We start from the raw sequence: 21677 nt of genomic DNA on the forward strand, positions 1-21677 counted from the left end.
AAGATCTTTACTCTAAATTATGTCCTTTCAGCGTCACCTGATTGTCACTACATCACATCTACCACATCACATATTGTAAAAAATACACACTACTCCACATCATCAATATATATTTTCTATTATTTACTTTAGGATAATCTTCATAAGTGGTCACTGTGGTTTCCATGAATATCAAGTTTAGTCCCTAACTTAATCAGTCTCATGGAATGTCCCCATGGTTTTATTTGTCATCATGGTTGGTCCCCCACCCATATAAAAAAAACTTTTATACGCTTTTAATTTTCTTTTATATTTTTCTTTTTGGTTAATATAAAACTTATATAAATATTTATATTAATGTTAAATCATAAAGAGCTTCCGCCATCACTACCACCACCAAGAACCACCATTACCAACACAATACTATCCACCACCCTAACTATAGTTGTCGGAACCTTTGAAGTACCATAGGAAAAAATAAAGGGAAAATGAGTAACTCATTTGGGGAAAAGGACATTGGTCACTTACTTTTGTCCCTATCCTGTCATATAAAATCCTCTTTACACATGCATTTCCACTTGCGAACAACCCAAGTCCTTATATATCAGCTACTAACACTTCCCTCTCAACCAAGTATCATGGCCTTCTACAAACTTTTTGAGGCAGCTGTGTGAGATCACCACCACCTTCACCTTCAAACTCTTTTCTAGTTTTTCACTCCACCATCTAAATTCAATGGTAGAGTCGTTACCTTGTGTGGACATGAAAAAACATCACAGTCGGAGCTATACTCTATATCTTGATATTCCTCCTCCGCTTTCGACATGCATTGTACCAAAAGTTTTGTCATCACTAACATTGATTCTGACCACCTTCCTACAAAATCAATCACCATTTCCACCTCAATCCCTCCTAGCAAAATTTATGCATTCTTTCACCAACGAGGTCATCATCGTCATATTTCCGCTTCCATTAACAAAGACACTAACCCATAGCTAATGGAAAATAGGTTCATCTAAAATTTCCTAGAGAAATTATTTGTGGAGGTAGAGGTTAATGATTCAAACGAAAGGGGGGTTCAAAAGAGGAAGAATCCGAGGGGTGGGGTTTTGATCGGACCCTATAAGGGTTCAATTTGTAGTTGAAACTAAATCGTAATTGATTTGGGGAAAATGTAAATAAGCATTAAGGAATGAGAGTTGTAGTAAGGAAGAAGGGTGGTGGTGGTAGCAAATGACATAGTAAAGGGAAGGGTTGATGAAGGCTTACTCGAGTGATATTTAGAGGAGGAAGAGCAAGGGTAGAAGGGCAACAACCTTCCGATATGAAAGAAGGGGTAAAGGGTTTAGGTTAAAAAGGGTTTTTTATATTATTTTTTTATACTAAAATCATTTAATGAAAATATATAATAAAGTGTAAATTACACAAATCATCCCTCAGGTGCCAAAATGCACTTTCAGTCCCTATTTTCAAAAATTAACTCGAACAGTCGCTCATTTTGTTTATAACTTGCATACTTCGTAGTTGATATGTGGTTTTATTGTTCAAACTACATAGTTTGTTGCAAACTGCTGAAGCGGGAATGCAGAAGTTTCATCCCACTAGTATCACCACTACTCCTATCTTAGCTATTCATCAAGGCAAAAGGAATAAAAGCAATGTTGTCACCCAACCCAAGTGGAAATGAAAAGCCCACACTGGATAGTCTAGTTGTGGGTTAAAGGGTAAAACCAATTATGAAGTTCCTCCTATCAATGATCCGAAGGAGGCCATTTGTTTTCACTGTGGCCAAAAAGCGGCATTGGAAGAGAAGTTGCCCAAAATACCTACAAGAGGTGAAAGAAGGAAAAGGCAAAGTGTTTGGTTCTTCATCAAGTATATATACGATCGAAATGAATAACACACAAATTTCTAATTCTTGGGTCCTTGATAAAGGATGTTGTTTTCATATTTGTTCTAATATGTAGGGACTAACAAAAAGTGAGAAAGTTGAACACGAAAAGCTAAACATGATCATGGGAAATAGACATATTATGCTTGTTATAAGGATCGGGATTTATGAGCTTATGTTTGATATTTGTGTTAGAGTAGATTTGGTTAATTGTTGCTATTTTTCTAATAGAACAAGAAACATAATTTCATTTCATGCTTTATTTAGACAAGGATTTCGTTATGAATTTGATAATGATAATGGAGTATTTCTGGTTTATAAGAATGGTGTATTTTATTTTAAATCTTATCCTTGTAATGAAGTGTATGAAGCTATTGTGTATGTGAATAATTTGGGCAGTGGTCGATATAATATTCATTCTTCTAGTAGTTTAAACAAAGCATTATTATGGCATTGTCGTTGTAAGGTCCCATTTTTCACAACAAAATTTTTCATTTTTAATTAAAATTGTAACGTCCAAAAAATACTAATAAATTTTCATTTTCAAACCATCAATTCCATACAACCATATTTTTAAAACCAATAAGAGTAAATTGTATTTTCCAAACATCAGAGTAAAAAAAAATATAATCAGTATGGAAAAACCACCAGGGGATGATGTGTAATCAAGATGGGCCCTTCCCTTCGGATCCAAAAATACCTAAAAATGTTTAAACCAAAAAACTGTAAGCACAAAGCTTAGGGAGTTCCCAAAAAATACCACATACAACGTGTATACCACAAAACATGGTTGTAACTGGTCTATAACAACCTCGGGTCTGTATCAACCCCTAGTTTGCACTGACTCGGAGTCTGGATCAACTCTATCGTGTCCGTATCAACCCCGGGTCCATATCAATCTCGAGTTTGTATCAACTATATCGGATCCGTATCAACCCACATGCATATAGCATACATGCATACAATAAGAGTAACGAAGACAACATCCACAAAACGACACCTAATGTGCTACAGTATAGTGAAAAGACTCACTTTTCCGATGAAATCAACAACTAACAACTTTCACGACCAATGAATATATGATAAACACCTGCCACAAAAACCACACAAGGTAAACCCTTATTTTACCTTCTAAAACTAAAAATTTGACCAAAATTCCTGCCATGCTAAAAGTTAACGGTCAAGGTCAAGGTCAAAGTCAATAGTCAACATCACCAACAGCTGACACTCATGTCGTGACTTGCTCATGCTTACATCATGAGAACACTTTCAGCCTGATCCCAAACTCGATCAAGCTTGAAATCGGCCAACTCAGTCACGGACAACTCAATTTGCAGAAACCATGATGTGGACGTTACTTGGTTACATCGTGAACACATCATGACAAAATAATTGAGGATTCCTCCATCATTACATCGTGGGACTCTCCATGCCACGTCATGACCACCAACTAGGGATGCATCTTAATGTATTAAGTTCATAATCCATTAATCCTTCAACTCAAACTTTTCAAAACGCTTCTAAGGACTCTAAAGGCTCATAAAAATGTCAACGTTATGGACATGCATGAACCATGCTTTTCCTTTACCGAAACTAGGTCAAAATGCAAGAATATGAAGTAAAACTCATGCAAAGCTCCCAAAACTCTACCATATTCTAGATCTGAAATCTAACACCCCGTCTTTAGGTAAATTTCCTTAAATTATAAGTGGATATTGATTTTGTGAATGGGCTGAGTATATTGGGCGTACCACGACGGAACTTGGACATAGGATTTTCCCTTTAGTATGATGGGCGTACATATGGTACGGCGGGCATACCTAAGCCATGGGAAAAGCCTAAATTTTACGGGTTGGACCCTATTTAAGAACCTTATGCTCCAAGTTTCTCTCATTTCCAGCATCTATTGTCCCCTAAAAGCATTGTCTCGAAACCCTAACCCATTTTTAGAGAGTTTAGATCATTGTGTGTGTTTTGGTATGTGTTTGGTGCAACTCGAAGAATATGAGCTCATTAAAGGAGGATTAGTTTGCTTAGAGCTTGAAGATCTAACACTCTCTTCACCATTGCAAGCTTGTGGAGGTATAAAGCTTCAAACTTTATGAATCCTTAGCTTAGATCTAGATTTTGAATTTCTCTGGCATGTTTTGGTCCCTTGGTTTGGTCCTTGTGTCTAGGAGTTACTACGGGACATGAATTGGTCACTTGTTGGTATTTCTAGAGTTATAGAATCATAAAATGGCATCTTGATGGGTTCATCTAAACCATGCATGAGTTGATAGTCTTATTATGAAGTTAGATTGTTAGAAATGCATGTTGGGTCCCTTTGAGCCATGCAAAGGCATCAAGTTTATGACTTTATCGCTTAAGACGTTCCCCAAGAGCTACATCTCAAGTGCCTAATGAGGGTTTGGCGATCTGGAGCACACGTCAGGCGTACATAAGCGTACGTGTTTGAGTCCCAGTTTCCCTTTGGTAGTGTAAGTTGTACGTCGGGCATCTTAGGTGTTACGCTTAGTGTACTCACCAATATCCTTTTGGGATTTTAGTCTTTTAGGCCATTGTTTACCTTTAGGTTTTTGGGTCATTATTGGGCCTTAGGTTTTTGGGCTTGTGCCATGGGTTAAGGTGCCCATTAAAGGAAGGGTAAAATGGTCTTTTACCTTAGGATTCAGTATTAAAGATTTAGACTCTTAGTTATGATTTATGGCGTAATTGTTAATTAGGTTTTTATTATTTGTGATTTAGATGAGGAATTTCCAGCTTAGCAGCCCGATTGTTATTTATTTATCACTGGATTGAGGGGGTCTTCTCACAGTGTTTGGCGGGTCGAAGGCACCGATGCTGGCCCATTGATTATGTTCATAGGATCTTAATTTTCTATGTGAATCTTGCATGTATTATATATGTTTGTATGGATACCAGGCAGGGCCTAATGAATATGTTAGGCGGGGGTCATCACATGTTTTTGGCAGATATGTATCAGATGATGCCCGATGGATGTCAGGCAAGTCCTATTTTATGTATGGTATTTGCTATTTTGGAGAAACTCATTAATATTTGTGCTTACGGTTTTTATTTTATGTTTCAGGTACTTCGGGTTCGAAGGGGGAGAGCTCAGTTGATTGCATTTCACGCACAATGTTTTCCGTATTTTTGACATTGATGTATTTTGGATATGGATGATATACTGTAATTTTCCATTATGGTTTTCTATGAATAAGAATCGGTTGGTTGTTTGTCTAATATAAAATGAAGTTTTTGGTTATAAAATTTGGGATGTTACAAGTTGGTATCAGAGTCTTGGTTTGAGGGATTCGGGCATACTATTAGGTGTGTATGAACTCAAAATGAGGATTTTGAAAGTTCTTCATAAAATAAAATGTTTTTCTAAAAGGTTTCTAATAAAAGAAAAAGGGTGTGGTGCATGCAATTGTTTGAGCTCAAGTAAGTATTCTCAAAATACCCATGCATGTTATTTGTTTTCTGTTGTGATATTAGAATCGCATGCTAGATTAGGCTAAGGATTTTCTCGGGATTGAATGATAGAATGCTAGGAGAGATACTTTTATGTACCTATTGTATTACCTTGTGGATCTGCATGCTAGTATTGGATCAGTTATCTGATAGGATGGCCTGTTTAGGTTATGCTCTCAATCAGATTATTAAATGCTTGAATGTTATTTGTTTTGTGCTTTTAGGAGTTCTATTTTATACCAACTAACTAGTAAGCAAATGAGTTTGATTACATATTTTAGGGACTAGATAATTTTAAAAGGTTAGGTTTAACTCTATTGCACAACTCTTGTTCTAGTCTAACCGTTGTAGTGTGAGACCTTTCAGTCGAAGAATTATCTAATGTCATTAATATGTAATTGTATTCGTGAGGTAGCTAGATAGTATTAGACGGAGTTCCTTCTGTAGCTAATAGTGGATAATGGGGTGATGGTAGCCCTTGCATAGCCTAGGAGATGTCTCTGTGTAATGAGCATTTACTATGTAAATGATTGTTCAGATTGTTAGAAAAGTAGCTTGGAGGATTCGGGGCGATCTTTGAGGAAAGTATAGATAGATGTGGAAGGTAGCAGAGGATTTGTACTCGAATATAGGAAAGTCACGATGAGATCACTGAAACTTATTGCATTTAGGAATCTTTGAGTGTTTTCTGATGGTTTGATTGGTTTATATTCAATATAGTGATCACTCGAGGAGGTTTAGGTTCTGGTGAGGGATCGGGTTCGAGCTCTGGATCCGAATCCATGAATGATCATATATAGGAGTTCATTTTGTCTAAGATTACCCACAACATTCTGGAGCAGACTCTTGTGGTCTTTGGTTCGATCAAGGAGGGTATCATGGAGTTAGTTGATGAGTGTCCGAGTGCATTCTGTACTGAGATGGTGGTATTGGTGGGTGCATGCTTTTTGACTTTACAAGAGTTTCATGTATGTGGGGCTCCTAAGTTCTTCGGGAAGAAGGACCCCATTGCATGTATAATTAGTGAAAACACCTTTGCATGCTAGTTATAGGCTTAATACCTTGGAAACACCATTGCATGTAATTAGTGAAAACATAGATCCAAGGTATTTAGGGTTGTATGTGCACCATAGGATGTTGTGGTATACAAAACCCATCAATTCTTCCATCCATTCTGCTTAACATTTCCATTACCGCCTCCATATCTTCCGATACACCATTCCTGATTCCCCTGGTTCCATCATTACAAGGTTTATGATATTCTCGCGAATGCTTCGAAAATTATTCGATTAATTCTTTAATTTCAGTGGGATTCTTATTAGTTAAAGGTCCTTATGAATCAAGGAGTTGCCTCATCGTGACATTCTCCCCATCATAGAAGATCGAGACCTCTTGTTGCCAGTTTAGATCATTTTGGGGACAATTTCTTATTAGCCATTTGTATCTTTCCCAAGCCTTGTACAATGAATCCCCCATTTGTTGCTCAAAGTTTGTTATGGCCTTCTTAAGTTTAGAAACTTTATATGATGGGAAAAATTGTGGGAGGAATTCATCACACATCTATGCCCAAGTGGTGATTGTACCTGGTGAAAGTGTCTTTAAGCAGTCTTTAGCTGCTCCTTTAAAATAACTGGAAGCATTCGTAACAAGACGGACTCTCGAGGAACATTAGGAATGTTGAAATAGTTGGCTATGTCATTGAATTCATCGAGGTGCTTTTATGCATCTTTATGGTATTTTTCAGAAAGTGAAATGTCCTTTAGCGTAGTAAGGATATGTTCCTTATGCTCGTAGGTAGTAGTAGCTAGAATTGAGGGTTGTACAAGTCCAGGACCGGTGTTCTCTCGTATTCTTTTCTTGTAGGCCTCCATTATCATGTCATAAATGTTCTCAATGCCTTCATGTTCACTACTTTTGTCTGTTTGGTAACCAGCTTCCTTTTCATTAGGATTGTTCTCAATGCCTTCAAAAGTGCCTTCATCTTTTGGGGTGTTGCTTGATTCACCTATGTGGTTACCCTTCTTTTTACTAAAAACTGATTTTAGATCCTAGAATGGTGATTTCTTTGGTGTGTTTGATTCACTGGTCATATACTACTGCAACAAAAACATAAAAACGAACAAAACTAATTAAAAATTCCTACTAAACGATTCCCACGACGTGGTAATAATACCACCTCGTGGTGAAACAGAAGTTTAAAAGGGTTTTTTATCTGATTTTACAAGTTCGGACAAACTTAAACACTTAACTAATGGTTTTAATCAATATTATAATAACACTCCCGTTTAGTTCGAATCCACTTCTCCTCTATGGTTAGCCACTAATTATGGTTTATTAAAGTTGGTCACCAATTATTATGTAGTTAGCAATTCAAGTCCAAATTTACTAATATTTTCATCAATTCATGAACTACCTTTTATGGCCATAGATAAGCAAAACACATAATTAATTATTAGTTATAGATGAGTTATGTAAGATTTATCTAAACAAACACAATTATGGTCATAATTTATGTTCTCCACCATAGCTAAATTAGTTACTTATATCACTTATCTAAGATTTGGTCGATCCTGGTTTTAGCAATTTAATAGTCACTAAACTACTAGGTAATCAGTTCATGTAATTTAATGGTCACTAAGCTACACAAAACCTGAATTCAAGCAATCAAAGTCACAAATATTAACATGCCAGGTAATGATAATCAAACACATGCATAAAACCAACTATTAAAATCCATAAATTAGATAACTAAATCATAGAGTTAAAGTATCATCTAGCTAAATGGAAGCAACTAAATTCAGCAACTCATGGCTGAAAACATAATCAAAATCTCAAAAGAAATTGACATAATTAAAGTGAACCAAACCGGTGTAATGATGTGTTCTTCAATCTCTAAATCTCCAAGCAAATCACCTTCCAAATAATGTTTTGTACACTTTCTGGACTCTAAAATCGCTATCTCAGAATACCTCTCCTCCAGAAAACTCTCCAAAAGCCTCCACAAATCATAAGAATGAAGGATAATTTATGGTTTTTGAAAATTTGTGATTCGTGACATGAGCAAGGGTTTCACGTCGTGATTTTGATACAAATCCTTACCAAACAAGGGTTCTGACTTCCCACGTACTTATCTTCTAGAATACCCTCCTCACGTCGTGAGGTTGAGTGCCACATCGTGAATTATTCGCTGAAATTTTCTTCTTTTAAGCTTCCATCCTCCAAAGTTCCAATGCTTGTCAATTATGGTTCATATTCTTCAAGAGTGTTCCAATTGGCTGCAAAACACAATTTAATTCAATAAGTATCATATATGTTTGCAATTAACCAAAATATTAATTAAAATGTATTAAAATATTGTCTAAAAATGTGTATAAGTATGGCAATATCACCATTGATGGGTTTTATATGTTATAACACATATACAATGCAGAAAAATGACTTAAATTTTAAAAAGGGCATATGCAACATATAAGGACCTATTTCGTACACTTTGATGGCAACATACATGAATAACAAAACTAGATACCCAAATATAATCAAAATCATCAAGTTAGGGGATACCTTTGATTTGTTGTAGTAAACAAACCACTTCAATTGCTTGTAGTTATTGGACTTGGAAAGATTAGCACCAAAATGATCATGCCTCTAATGGCTCACACCCAAACCCTAGAAATAGAAGACAAGCAAAGAGGGAGGAGGAATGTATAATTTTCTTTCATATGCTTCTAAGAAAGGTTATCCATAGAATTTGGCTCCGAAGAGGTCCTATTTATAATTTAAGTAACTTAGGGACAAAGCAAGATTTGAGTGATTAAATAAAATATTTAACCTCAATTAAAATTCTTTTCTTATCTACTATCAGGTGGCTTTTGGAAACCCTAAAAGAGCTCCAATAACTATCAATATGATGGCAGGTTCTATAATTGCTTTTCCTTTCTCAACTATGAACAATTATAATTCACCCTTTGTACCTTTAACTAATTTTAGTTAATCCTGAATTTATTTTGATTAATGATTAATCAATTCTTATGGATTTAACATTAATTTATTATAATATAAATTAACAAATCAGTTATTTAACTACTGATGTCGTATTAATTTATTAATCAAATAATAAATTAATAAATCAATTATCTATTTCTAATTAATATATTAATCATATAATATATTAACAAATCATTTCTTCATAATTTCCAATTAGTTTATTAATCATATAACAATCTAATAAGTTATCCTCTCTTTACAAATGTCATTCTAGCCAGGTTCTAGTTATGAGGGCAAAACAAAAAGACTTTGCTTCTAATTACAAGTTTATAACAATTTATTTATGAGCTTAGACCCCTTAATCCAACAAAATCAACATGAGCCAAAACCCCACCCTGCTAAACCTAAACAGGCGTATTGGGTTGTGCTTAAAACCCCAAAGCCTTAAATAGACAAGAACATGTAGAGAGGTCATCACATAACTGTCAACTTGAACCTAGTTACAAAATCAAAAAATACTTCATTGTCGATGCTTCACGTCCTCTAAATCCTCAACATTTGCTTCCATGCTCATAACTAACCAATGAACATTATTCTTTGCATAAGCTTTGACTCATATGACAACCATAAGTGACTTTTATCTTGTCTTTAGATTTGAAACTTCAAATTGACTCGCACATGGAAATATTCCCATTAATCCTAAATGATTCTTCCCCACTTGGTTTCATCAACACCCTGCCAACCTCATAATCACTCAAATTTCCAAACCATATATAACTTCACTACTAAGACCATCACCACCCCGAGCTTACAAGAACTAAAATCCCACGACTAAACAACATAGGGTACTCAAACCTAACCATTACATATACTTCATTAGACTTGACGAAAGATTGAAGCATCCAAGACACTTTCCACTGATACAACTCCAAAATCCTTGAACAATCTCAACCAATGACAAAGAAAGAATAATCTAACTATCGAAAACGAGTAGAGAGCCAATCCAACAATCCCCTTACTACGGAACAAATTCCATGCTAAAATGAATCAACCACACCCTAAAGTTGGTTGATAAATCAATAACAACTCTTCCCCTACTAAAGATAGCGATCTGTTTAGCGAGCTAAGCAACCTTTCAATTGACATCCCACCTGAGGGGATCAAGCGCCTTTTAACTTAATCTTTCGGTGTTCTAAAAGGAACAAATGGCCTTAACGAGGTCTTCTCCTAACAGATTCTGATGCGAGGACCACACGCACATCCCTGAAGGTATGAATCTGACAACAACTAACCCTACACCCATGATTTGAATAATCCTTCATTACCTCGGAACCATGAAGGATCTCTACAAATCTGACATTTAAAAGTCCAATATACTTCCACTAGATTCCTTGGACCCAAATGCCCTGAAACCATAAAAATAAATCCATATGATGATCCTCGAAGCAGAACTACTAGTTATCCCCTACTTATTGTTCTAACTATCATTGGCTGACCTCTTTATCGTTGAAGTCTAAAAACCAGCTTAACCAGATACCTTAAATTTTGATTCTTGGTATGAAAAATGGAATATTAAATTTCCTAAATGATGACCAAACAATCATACAAAAACTTTGAACCTTAGGTGGAGACTTCACACCTCGAACTTTACATCTATCACACATAATCACAAAATCATAATCGTAAATAATAAAAATTGCAGGAATTGAATACAATACGTACCAATGAAAATACCTAGTAGATCTTGGGACTCCTTGACCTACAAATGAAACGATAATATCCTCACCACTGGAGCTTCTAGCCTACCCTCACAGCCATTAATAATCCTCAGTGTAGCTAGAGTAGGTTCCTTCACTGATCAACTTGTCATTCTCGAGCAGTCGACCTTCTTGTGGCCCATCTGGTGGCTGTAAAAACAAACCAGACTCATCCTTGTTGATATGACCAATTTCTCCACACTTGTAGGAGTTTATACCTCTAGATCGACACACTTCATCGTGAGGTTTCCCATAATTTCCGCAATGGCCCTGGCTCGGATGGCCTCTAGCTCATGAATTGAAAGTATTGTACTTCTTCATTGAACCCTATATTGTCTGAATCGAAGCTGGCTTCCGCTTCGACCATAGTTTTAACTCAATCTCCTGCTCCCAAGCTGTGGCAGTCATATCCTTCAAAGTATTGCAACTCAACAGGCTCACAAACTCCCAAATATCACCCTTCAATATATTGTGGTACCTTGTCTTCTTCATCTCCTCATCCGAAGCATACTGCAGACCCAGTAAGGCCCTCTCCTTGAACTTGGTGGTGACCTTCGCCACAGTCTTTATCGTTTGGTGAAGGTCCTGAAACTCCCTAACCAATTGTTGTACCTTAATGGAAGGTGCAAACTCCACCCTGAACATCGACACAAAATCAATCTAGTACATGTTTTCCATAGCCTCAGCTCCCAAAGACTGGCCAACCTCCTCCCACTAGTCATAGGCTCCATCCTTTATAAGGCAAGATACAAATCCCACATTTGATACATCAGGGCAGAAACTAGTACATTGAGCATTCCCCATGCTAGCAATCCATTGCCTATTAACAATAGGGTCCTTCTTCCTGAAGAACTCTAGGGCTCCGTAAGCCTTGAACTCCTGAAAAGAGAGAGTTTGTGCCCCTAGCTAAATAAATGTAATCTCTGGAAAAAAAAAGCCCTAAGTCGATCATCCAGTAACTCCATGATCCCCTCCTTAATGTACCAAACATCACTTGAGTCACCTCCAAAATACCATGAGTGATCTCAAACACAATGAACTCGCATATCCTCTCATCACTCAGCTCAGCACCAAAGCATGTACCTGAACTATAACCAAAACCTCCTCTCTAAGGAATTACCACCATACCAAAATGCAAACATATAATGATCAAAACACACCCGAAGAATTCCTCCTTCCACAAGCTCATTAGAATCCTTGTGACTTTCCTTGATTCGAAGACAAATGATTTGCTTTAGTAGTACAAGCCCAATACTACCATCTACACCTATCCATACTTTCCTTAAGAATCATCTTGAGTCCTTTAAGTCATCTCGTTATACTGATACTCCTAATATCCGCTAAACATCACACCACTTACACTAAAGACATTCCTAGGCTCTTCTTAGGTTTCCCACCTCACCCTGACATCACCTGCTGAAAGGCTCCTACTAATGCCAGCTAACTACTTCATGAATACAATTACATGCAACAAAGCTTAAATAATCTTTTGACTAAAAGATACAGTCTTACAATAGTTAGTCTCAAACGAGAGCTATGCAATAGGGTTAAACCAATCATTCTAAAATTATTTATCCTTTGCAGTATGTAATTTAACGTATTCATTTAATAGCTAACCCACATCAATATGAGCCCTATAAAGCACAAACCAAACAACATTTGAGCAGTAAAACTCTGTAGGCCATAAAACATCAACAAGCATCCTTCCAAATAGTCATATCTCCTAACAGACATTCAGGCATTCAACCCTGAACATATCCTTATGTTAAATTATAGCATGCAAAACGTTCTTTAACACATATAACATATCAACATGTATAGGTATTCTAGGAATCACTTACTTAATCTATGTTGATAGCACGCATCGCACCCTTTTCTTTGTAAAAATAACTTTAAAATATTTATTTTCTTTCAAAAATTTTACCAATTCCTCATTTTGAGTTTAGACACACCCGAGAGTGTTCCCTAATCTCTCAAACCAAGGCTCTATTACCAACTTGTAACATCCCAAAAATACCATTGAAAATTTCATTTTAAACCATCGATTCCATATAACCGTTTGTTCCAAAACCAATCAGAGTAAATTTTATTTTCCAAACATCAAAGTAAAACAATATAATTAGTATGGAAAAGCCATTAAGGGATGTTGTGTAGTCAAGTTGATCCCTTCCATGGATCTGAAAGTACTTGAAAATATTTAAACCAGAAAACCATTAGCACAAAGATTAGTGAGTTACTCAAAATACCAGATACAACTTGTATACCATAAAACATTGTTGTAACGGGTCTGTAACAACCTCGGATCCATATCAACCGTGAGTCTGCATTAACTCTGAGTCCGGATCGACTCTATCGGGTCCATATCAACCTTGTGTCCATATCAACCCCGAGTCCGTATTCACTAATCAGGTCCGTATGAACCCACATGCATATAACATCCATGCATACATCAAGAGTCATGAGTACAACATGCATAAAATGACACCTAGTGTCCTATAGTGTAGTGAGAAGACTCACATTGCCAATGAAATCAATAGCTAACAGCTTTCATGGCCAACGAACGTGTGTTAAACACCTCATATTAAACCACAAAAAGTAAACCCTTAGTCTATCTTCTAATACTAGAAATTCGACCAAATGTCAACCTATGCCAAAAGTCAATGGTTAAGGTTAAAGTTTACAGTTAACATCACGAACAGCTAACCCTCACGTCGTGACCAATCCATAGTCACGTTATGAGAATAAACTCAACCTGATCCTAAACTCGGCCACACTTCAACTCAGCCAACTCAGTTCCGAACAACTCAATCAGTAGACACCATGACATGGACCCTCCTTGGTCACGTCGTGAACAAATCAGGAAAAAGTAGCCAAGGAATCATCCATCATCACATTGTGACACGCTCCATGCCATATCATGACCACCGACTGCAGAAACATCTTAATGGATTAAGCCCTTAATCTATTAAGACTTCAACTCTAACTTTTTAGAAAGCTTCTAAGTACTTTAAAGGCTCATAAAAATGTCAACTTTATATACATGCATGACTCATGCATGTCCTTTACCCAGACTAGGTGAAAAGGCAAGAATATAACCTTAAAATCATTCAAAGCTCCCTAAACTAAATTACATTCTAGATCTGAAAGATATAAGGCTCAAAGGACCTTGATGATCCATAAAGTTGCGAACTTTATCCCATTCCAATATACAAACTCCACTTATGGTCTAAAATATACAAGGAAAGCTAGATATACATGGAAGGAATCATAAAGGTAGAAGCTTTAAGTCTTACAAATGGTCCAAAGAATGATTCCAAGGGTGGAGTTGAGTGGCTTGCTTGATCTTTGCCTCAAAACCTTCTTCTTATCCTTCAAAGTGTACCAAGAGCACCAAAATGAGCCAAAAATCCTAAAGGTAGGTTAAGGCTTCGAGATAGAGGGTTGGAGGTTGAAGATAGTGCCCTAATCCTTAGTGTAAGATGCTTAAATATGAGAGAAACCCTAAAATTATGGGCTTGGGCCATAAAAACCATTGTCACATCATGACGATACTCATGTCACATCGTGACATTATATCGTATAAATGTTCTAGTCTTTGGCACGTCACGTCGAGATAAATGGCTTTTACTAAAAACCTTGCCGTTGACTCATTTATTCCCTACATTGTTCCAATCTGGAAAACAGGTGTTACAAAAATATAACATAATTTTCATAAAACTCAAGCCAAGAAATCTCGTATGTTCTAAATTACAGTTATCTACAAATCAGAGTATCATAAAACTATGGAATTATAAAAGTCATTGATAAGTATGTACAATCAAGCCTTCGCCTTTCCTCAATCATCTAAAGTACCTGAAAATATTTTAATCCACGCCTATGAATCAGATATTATCGAATTCCCCAAAAAACCACATACAAAAATATACACATAAGAATACATGCTACCTGGTCCGCACAAACCCAACGGATGTCTAGACTCACACCACTCTAGTTGTTCTTCCCATCATCGTAACTAATGTGAATTTCTAGACTTATAACACTCCATGTTGGTCTTGTCATCAACTCACCCCCTTGTTTCCCCCAAGCCTGAGCTATACCACCCATGCCATTTGCCATCCGTAAAAAGTTGGATGCCTCAACCTTTCACAATTATGTCGACATATGCATGATGCAAGTAAACAGACAATTCAACATTATAGGTTACGGTATAGAAGTCTACATGCCTAACAACATAGAATAGTCCAACCGCATCCTAGCACACTAAGACACATACTGTAATATATATTAAAATGAGGAAACCTGCCTCATAGTTGAAAGCAGACAAACACCACAACACACTGAGAAGTAAAGATTAGAAGTACCTACCACCTAATCATTAATTAGAGGTAAATCTTCAACCTACAACCTAAAACCCTTAAGTTGACCAAACATCAACCTTGTCAAAATTCAACGGTCAACGTTTTGCCACCACATCGTGGCTAACCACTAACCGCACCGTGGAAGCCTCACAACAAAGCAGTCATGGAGAAACCTACCACTACGCTATGGCGAGCATCATGCCATGCCATGGGAGCTGGCTAAAATAGCTTAATGGGTTATGTTGTTAATCCATTAATTCCAACACCCATACTTTCCAGAAAGCTTTTTAACATCCCAACACCCATACTTTCGGGAGATATAACACTCTAGGTACCTGATAGCGTAGGGTTTTCCTTATATGAAATTGACATCATTACTGTAGTTGCTTAGTGTACGCATCACGGTTGTACATAACTAAGATCTTATAGTCTGAGAATGTTTGGTTTGGCCTTATTTCCTGTTCTCGTTTAATGAACGGCTTAGGGTATATTTTCAGCATGGTGGTTACGAGGCGATTTGTGATCGGATCTGGATTTGGATAAGGAGATGGCAGTCATGGTAGACCGGCAGTACCCGATACTATTGGAGAGATGAGTCGGATGGCAAGATTCGGGAGATCCTGCATGATGAGGTTACCGCTCCTCTATTAAGGGTAAATATCTAGCCAAATTGAGAATGAAAGTTGTCTGTGTCTGTCTGAAAGTTGGTGTAACTATACCCAGTTACCCTTAGGTTATCACTACCACCAAGTATAGGGACCCAATCCTTAGTTCTTCGTATATACTTAAGAATATTCTTAACTGCTATCCAGTAAGATTTACCTAGATTTCCCTGATAACAACTAACCATGCTCAAAGCAAAAGCCACATTTGGGTGAGTACATGTCATAGCATACATGATAGACCCAACATCGTAACCATATAGAACTCTAGTCATTTCTGCTATCTCTGCATCAGTACTCAGGCTCTGATTCTTATTCAGTTTGGTATTACTCTGTATAAATAGTTCTCCTTTTTGGAATGCTCCTTACTAAAACGCTTTAGTACCATCTCCAAATATGTACTTTGACTAAGTCCAATTATCCTTTTAATATTGTCTCTCAAAATCCTTATCCCTTGAATATAAGTAGCCTCTCCCAGATCCTTCATAGCGAAACACTTTCCAAGCCAAGAATTAACCTCTTGTAAAGTTGCAATGTTGTTTCTTATAAGAAGTATGTCATCACCATACAAAACTTGGAAGGTTACTATACTCCCACTAGCTTTAACATATACACAACATTCATTTTCACTCCTAGAGAAACCAAACTCTTTGACTTTCTCGTCAATACAATGATTCCATTTGCGAGAGGCTTACTTCATACCATAGATTCATTTCTCAAGCTTACACACTCTACTTGGATACATTGCATCCATAAAACCCTATGGCCAACTCACGTAAACATCCAAAACCAACTTCCCATTAATGAAAGCGTTTTTACATCCATCTGCTAGATTTCATAGTCATGAAACGTAGCTATGGCGAGCATTATCCTAATAGGTTTAATCTTAGATATTGGTGAGAAGGTCTCATCATAGTCAATCCCTAGGTTTTGAGTAATTGAAACCATTCGAGCCTTGAAAGTGTGTACCTTCCCATCAATGTCACTCTTCTTCTTGAAGATCTATTTGCACCCAACTGTCTTGCGGCCTCGTACATTATCAACCAAATTCCAAACTTGGTTGTCATACATGGACTTGATCTCGTTGTCTATTGCCTCTTTCCACTTGGCTGACTCAGGGCCTACCATGGCTTTCTTGTAGTTAGCTGATTCATCAAAATTTACCAGCGTACTATCACTGATAAACATATCACCATCTTTAGTAATATGGAAACCATAAAACTCAGGTGGTTTTCTAACTCTATTGGAACGACTAAGAGGTAATGACTCGTCAACTGGTTTAAATGGAATTTCTTCCTCAGTTTGAGCCCTAGAATTTTCAGAAGTTCCTTCATCGTTTGACTCTTGAATTTCTTCAAGATTAATGGTACTCCCTCTGTCCTCTTTGCATATGAGCTCTCTCTCGTGAAAGACTCCCCTTCGTGCTAAAAAGACCACATTCTCACTAGGTTTGTAGAAAAAATATCCAAAGGACTTTTGTGGGTAGCCAATGAAATGCATCTCTCACTTCGAGGTTCAATCTTGTTGTAATTCTCTCATCTAGTGAAAGCTTCACAACCCCAAACCTTGATATGTGCTAATGAAGGAACCTTCCATGTTCACATTTCTTAAGGTGTTTCGACAACCTTCTTTGTTGGGAAAAGATAAAGAATGTGGGCGGCAGTCTCTAAGGCATACCCCCAGAATGAGATTGGAAGTGAAGCTCGACTCATCATGGAACGAACCATGTCTAACAAGGTCTGATTATGCCTTTCATCCAGACCATTAAATTGTGGTGTCCTAAGAGGATTCAATTGTGAAACTATTCTACATTCCTTAAGGTAGTTGTGGAACTCTATACTAAGATACTCACCGCCTCTACTGGATCTAAGCATCTTTATTTTCCTACCCTATTTATTCTAGAATTCTTTTTTAAACTCTTTAAACTTTTAAAAGGTTTCTGACTTATGCTTGATTAAGTAGATATAGCCGTAACTGCTATAATCATCAGTAAAAGTCACACAGAATCAATTTCCATCCCTTGTGGTGGATATGAAGGGCATGCACACATCTATGTGTATGAAATCCAATAATCCTTCATCTCTTTCACAAGAACTAGTGAAAGGTGATTTTGCCATCCTTCCCAATAAACAAGACTCACATGTGTCATACGACCTTAAGTCAAATGATTCCACACTCCATCCTTTTGGAGTTGGGACATGTGTTTCGTGTTAACATGTCCAGGAAGAAAATGCCACAAGCACGCTTCATCTATACCATCAGACGAATCAATATGAAAAACACTATTTCCTAAATTGTCTACAATCATCACAGTTTAATACACACCATCATAAGGTAAAGCTTCAAAATAAAACACACCATTTTACCATTCTTATCACTAAAAGAATATCTAAAACCTTATTTAAATAAAGCATGAAATGAAATGATGTTTCGTGTCATCTCTGATGAGTAGCAACAATTTATTAAATCTAAACCTAACCCACTACTAAGCATTAAGCTATAAATTCCAATCTTGGTAACAGGTGAAGATCGCTTATTGCCCGTGATCAAGTTTATCCTTCCATGCTTTACATTATCATTTCTTCTTAGCCCCTTCAAATCAGAACAAATATAAAACCCACATCCTGTATCAAGGACCCAAGAACAAGAATATGATGAGTTATTAGATAAGATAGTTCAAACACCTGTCGATGTTGGCTTCACCTTGCCATCCTTGATGTCCTGTAAGTAAATCAAGCAACTTCATTTCCATTGCCCCTTATCATTGGAATAGAAGCAAGTGGCCTCTTTGGTGTCAGAGATAGGAGAGCACCAGAACTAGATTTTCCTTTAGGTCCTGTACTTGACGACCCAACTTGGGACTTTCCCTTCCAGTTTTGTTTGGGAGAACCTTTCCTGTTCCTCCTTTTCCGTTTCCCTATAGCCAAAATAGGTGCATTTGTAGAAAACGATGCAACACTTTTTCCCTTCATTCCTGCTTCAACTATTCGAAGGAGGTTGTGTAATTATGACAAAGTGGTTTCATTGTTGTTGTTCAAATGATAGTTCAATATAAACTGATCATAACAACTTGGCATAAAGTTCAATACTATGTCGATTTCTAGCTCTTAATCAAAATTCACATTGAGCTTGATAAGCCCATCCACGTATTCTCACATTCTTGAAACGTCGTTGCTTATAAACTCTCCATCCTTCATCTTGCTAGCGATGAGGGACTTTACCACCTCATACTTTTCTTGACGAGCTCGCTTATGGTATTTCTCCATAAGGTCCTTGTTAATCTCGTATAGCCAATAATCCTCATAGTGCCTTTGCACTTCTGGATTCATTCTCACCACCATGATGCAAGCAACTTTTGTGGCATCATTATAGTGTTTTCTGGTGGTGACCATTTCTTCAGGAGTGGCATTCGTTTTTTCGATCTCATCCAAAGGTTTTTCAAGGACATATTTCTTTTCTTCGAAGTAAAGTGCCATTTTGATGTTGCATATCCAATCGTTGTAGTTAGTCTCATCCTATTGCACCTTCGAGCAGATGTCCAACAAAGAGAAGTTTTTGATGTTATTGTTGGAGGAGGAACCAGAAGCATCAGTTGGAGTAGACATATGAAAGAGTAGTAAGGATAGTTTTAGTTAGATAAAAATAATCCTCAATAGAACACCCAAAATGAAATATCAAGGCTAGGATCCAACTAAATAATTTACAACTTAGAAAAGGGATGTCGTAATCAAATTGTAAATTACACAAAGGTAGGTAAATGACGATTTACCACTTTCACCATCAAAAAATCAAATTTTAGCGAATTTGGTTTTTAAATGAAATACCTAGATCTTTTTTTAGAATCATTGAACTTTTCAATGACATGTTTAATCTCGATTATTCTCTTCCATTTGTGACTGAGATATCGAGGATCACAAACAAAATATGAATAACCATGCATTGGTACTCCCAATGTCATTTATCATCTCATTTTAATGTGTCAGTGTAACGCCTGCATTTATGGGCTTGTCATTAATGTTGATATAATAGTCTAGGTTAACCTTTGTAACCCGTTTTGAAATAATAGAAGTGTATTATTGGAGTATTATGTGTTTTGTGCTTAACTATGTGACTTAATTGAATTAAAAATAAAAATAAGCATTAAAATGAAATGTTATATAAGCTCTATATCTATGGATAATATTGTAGAAGTTGAAATGAGGTTTTCGAATATATACAGAATGCCGAAATCCGAGTTATAACGAAGAAGTTATGACCTGTCAAGTTTCGCGACAGAACCGGCAACGTTGAACGACGTAAAAAGTGAAATTTACATTAGAGCGATATTTAGCCTTAGTAATATAAACGAAAGTCATAGAGTTCGTTAAACTGAGAGTGTGCATAAAAAGAACGCCCAAATCGGACTTCCGTATGAGGAAGTTATGATTTTCGAAGTTTCGACTTAGCAGTATGCAGCCCGAATACTCGATTTGAGATCGAGCGGTTTTTAGCCAAAACAATCTAAACGAGAATCAAAGATCTCGTTAATTGTAGTGAAACGATGAAAAGATAGGCGAAAACGGACGTCAGATGAAGCAGTTATGATTTTATAACACAGTTTTCCTGTTCCGGCCTACTAAAAATAAATAATAAAAATAAATTCAAAATTAGCCGACGGAGTCTAAAGAAAAGTTGTAGCGCATAGTCTCACCTACGCGGGGATATAAAGAACGTCGAAAACAGATTTCGTATGAAGGAGATATGAATTTTTGAAGTTTATTAAATAAATAAAATATTAAATTTAAATATAAATTTCGGATATCATCCAAAGGGGGGGAGTCAGCGATCCTATCCAGGTTACACCCAGCGTACCTAGATTTATGCCCAGCATAAATCGAGGATCTAGACCCTATAAAAGGGAGTCGAGTGCAACCGATTCATTTGCTCATTTTCTTGTCTCTCTCTCTCCCGTTTTGCATCGATTTACGTGCAAGAAATATCCCGAAGCCCCGGTATCAACCCCGAGCCCCGAAGCAAGTCCCGAAGCCCCAAAGATCCTGAGAAGTGTGATTCCCGAGCCGAAGCTCTGCCCGCGAGGAGCCCGGTTTTTGTGAAGATCTTCCGGATCTACCGAAGAATATTACTTCTACAAGTCGTAATGCTGTCCGATCATCTTCTGATCAAGTGAGTGTGTAGTTACCTTCTTCTAACGCATAATTATGAAGTATTTTATACGAAATACATGTTATGTGTATATTTGGTTGTTAAATGCATGAATGTATATTCACTTTCTTCTATCTCATAGATCCGATTTATTCTCTATGAAATATGTGTTATGTGTGTGTGCCTCATCTGTTATGTGGAATATGTATTGATTGAACATGCTATACAGGTTTTAAACTATGTATAAAAATATATATTTTTATCTACTAATATGTTGGGTAAAACATGGGTAGATAGTTGATGTGTGATAAACAGATGAGAGGCATCGATGTTGTTGTTGTTGACCTAGTCATCTAGCGGAGTATGGATGACGACCACAGACTCTTTCTAGATAGTCTTGTGGAACGCTAGCAGGTTCATAACCTGT

Source organism: Lactuca saligna, chromosome 1 (genome assembly GCF_052625555.1).
Source record: "Lactuca saligna cultivar CGN05327 chromosome 1, ASM5262555v1, whole genome shotgun sequence".
In the NCBI taxonomy this organism is placed as follows: domain Eukaryota; kingdom Viridiplantae; phylum Streptophyta; class Magnoliopsida; order Asterales; family Asteraceae; genus Lactuca; species Lactuca saligna.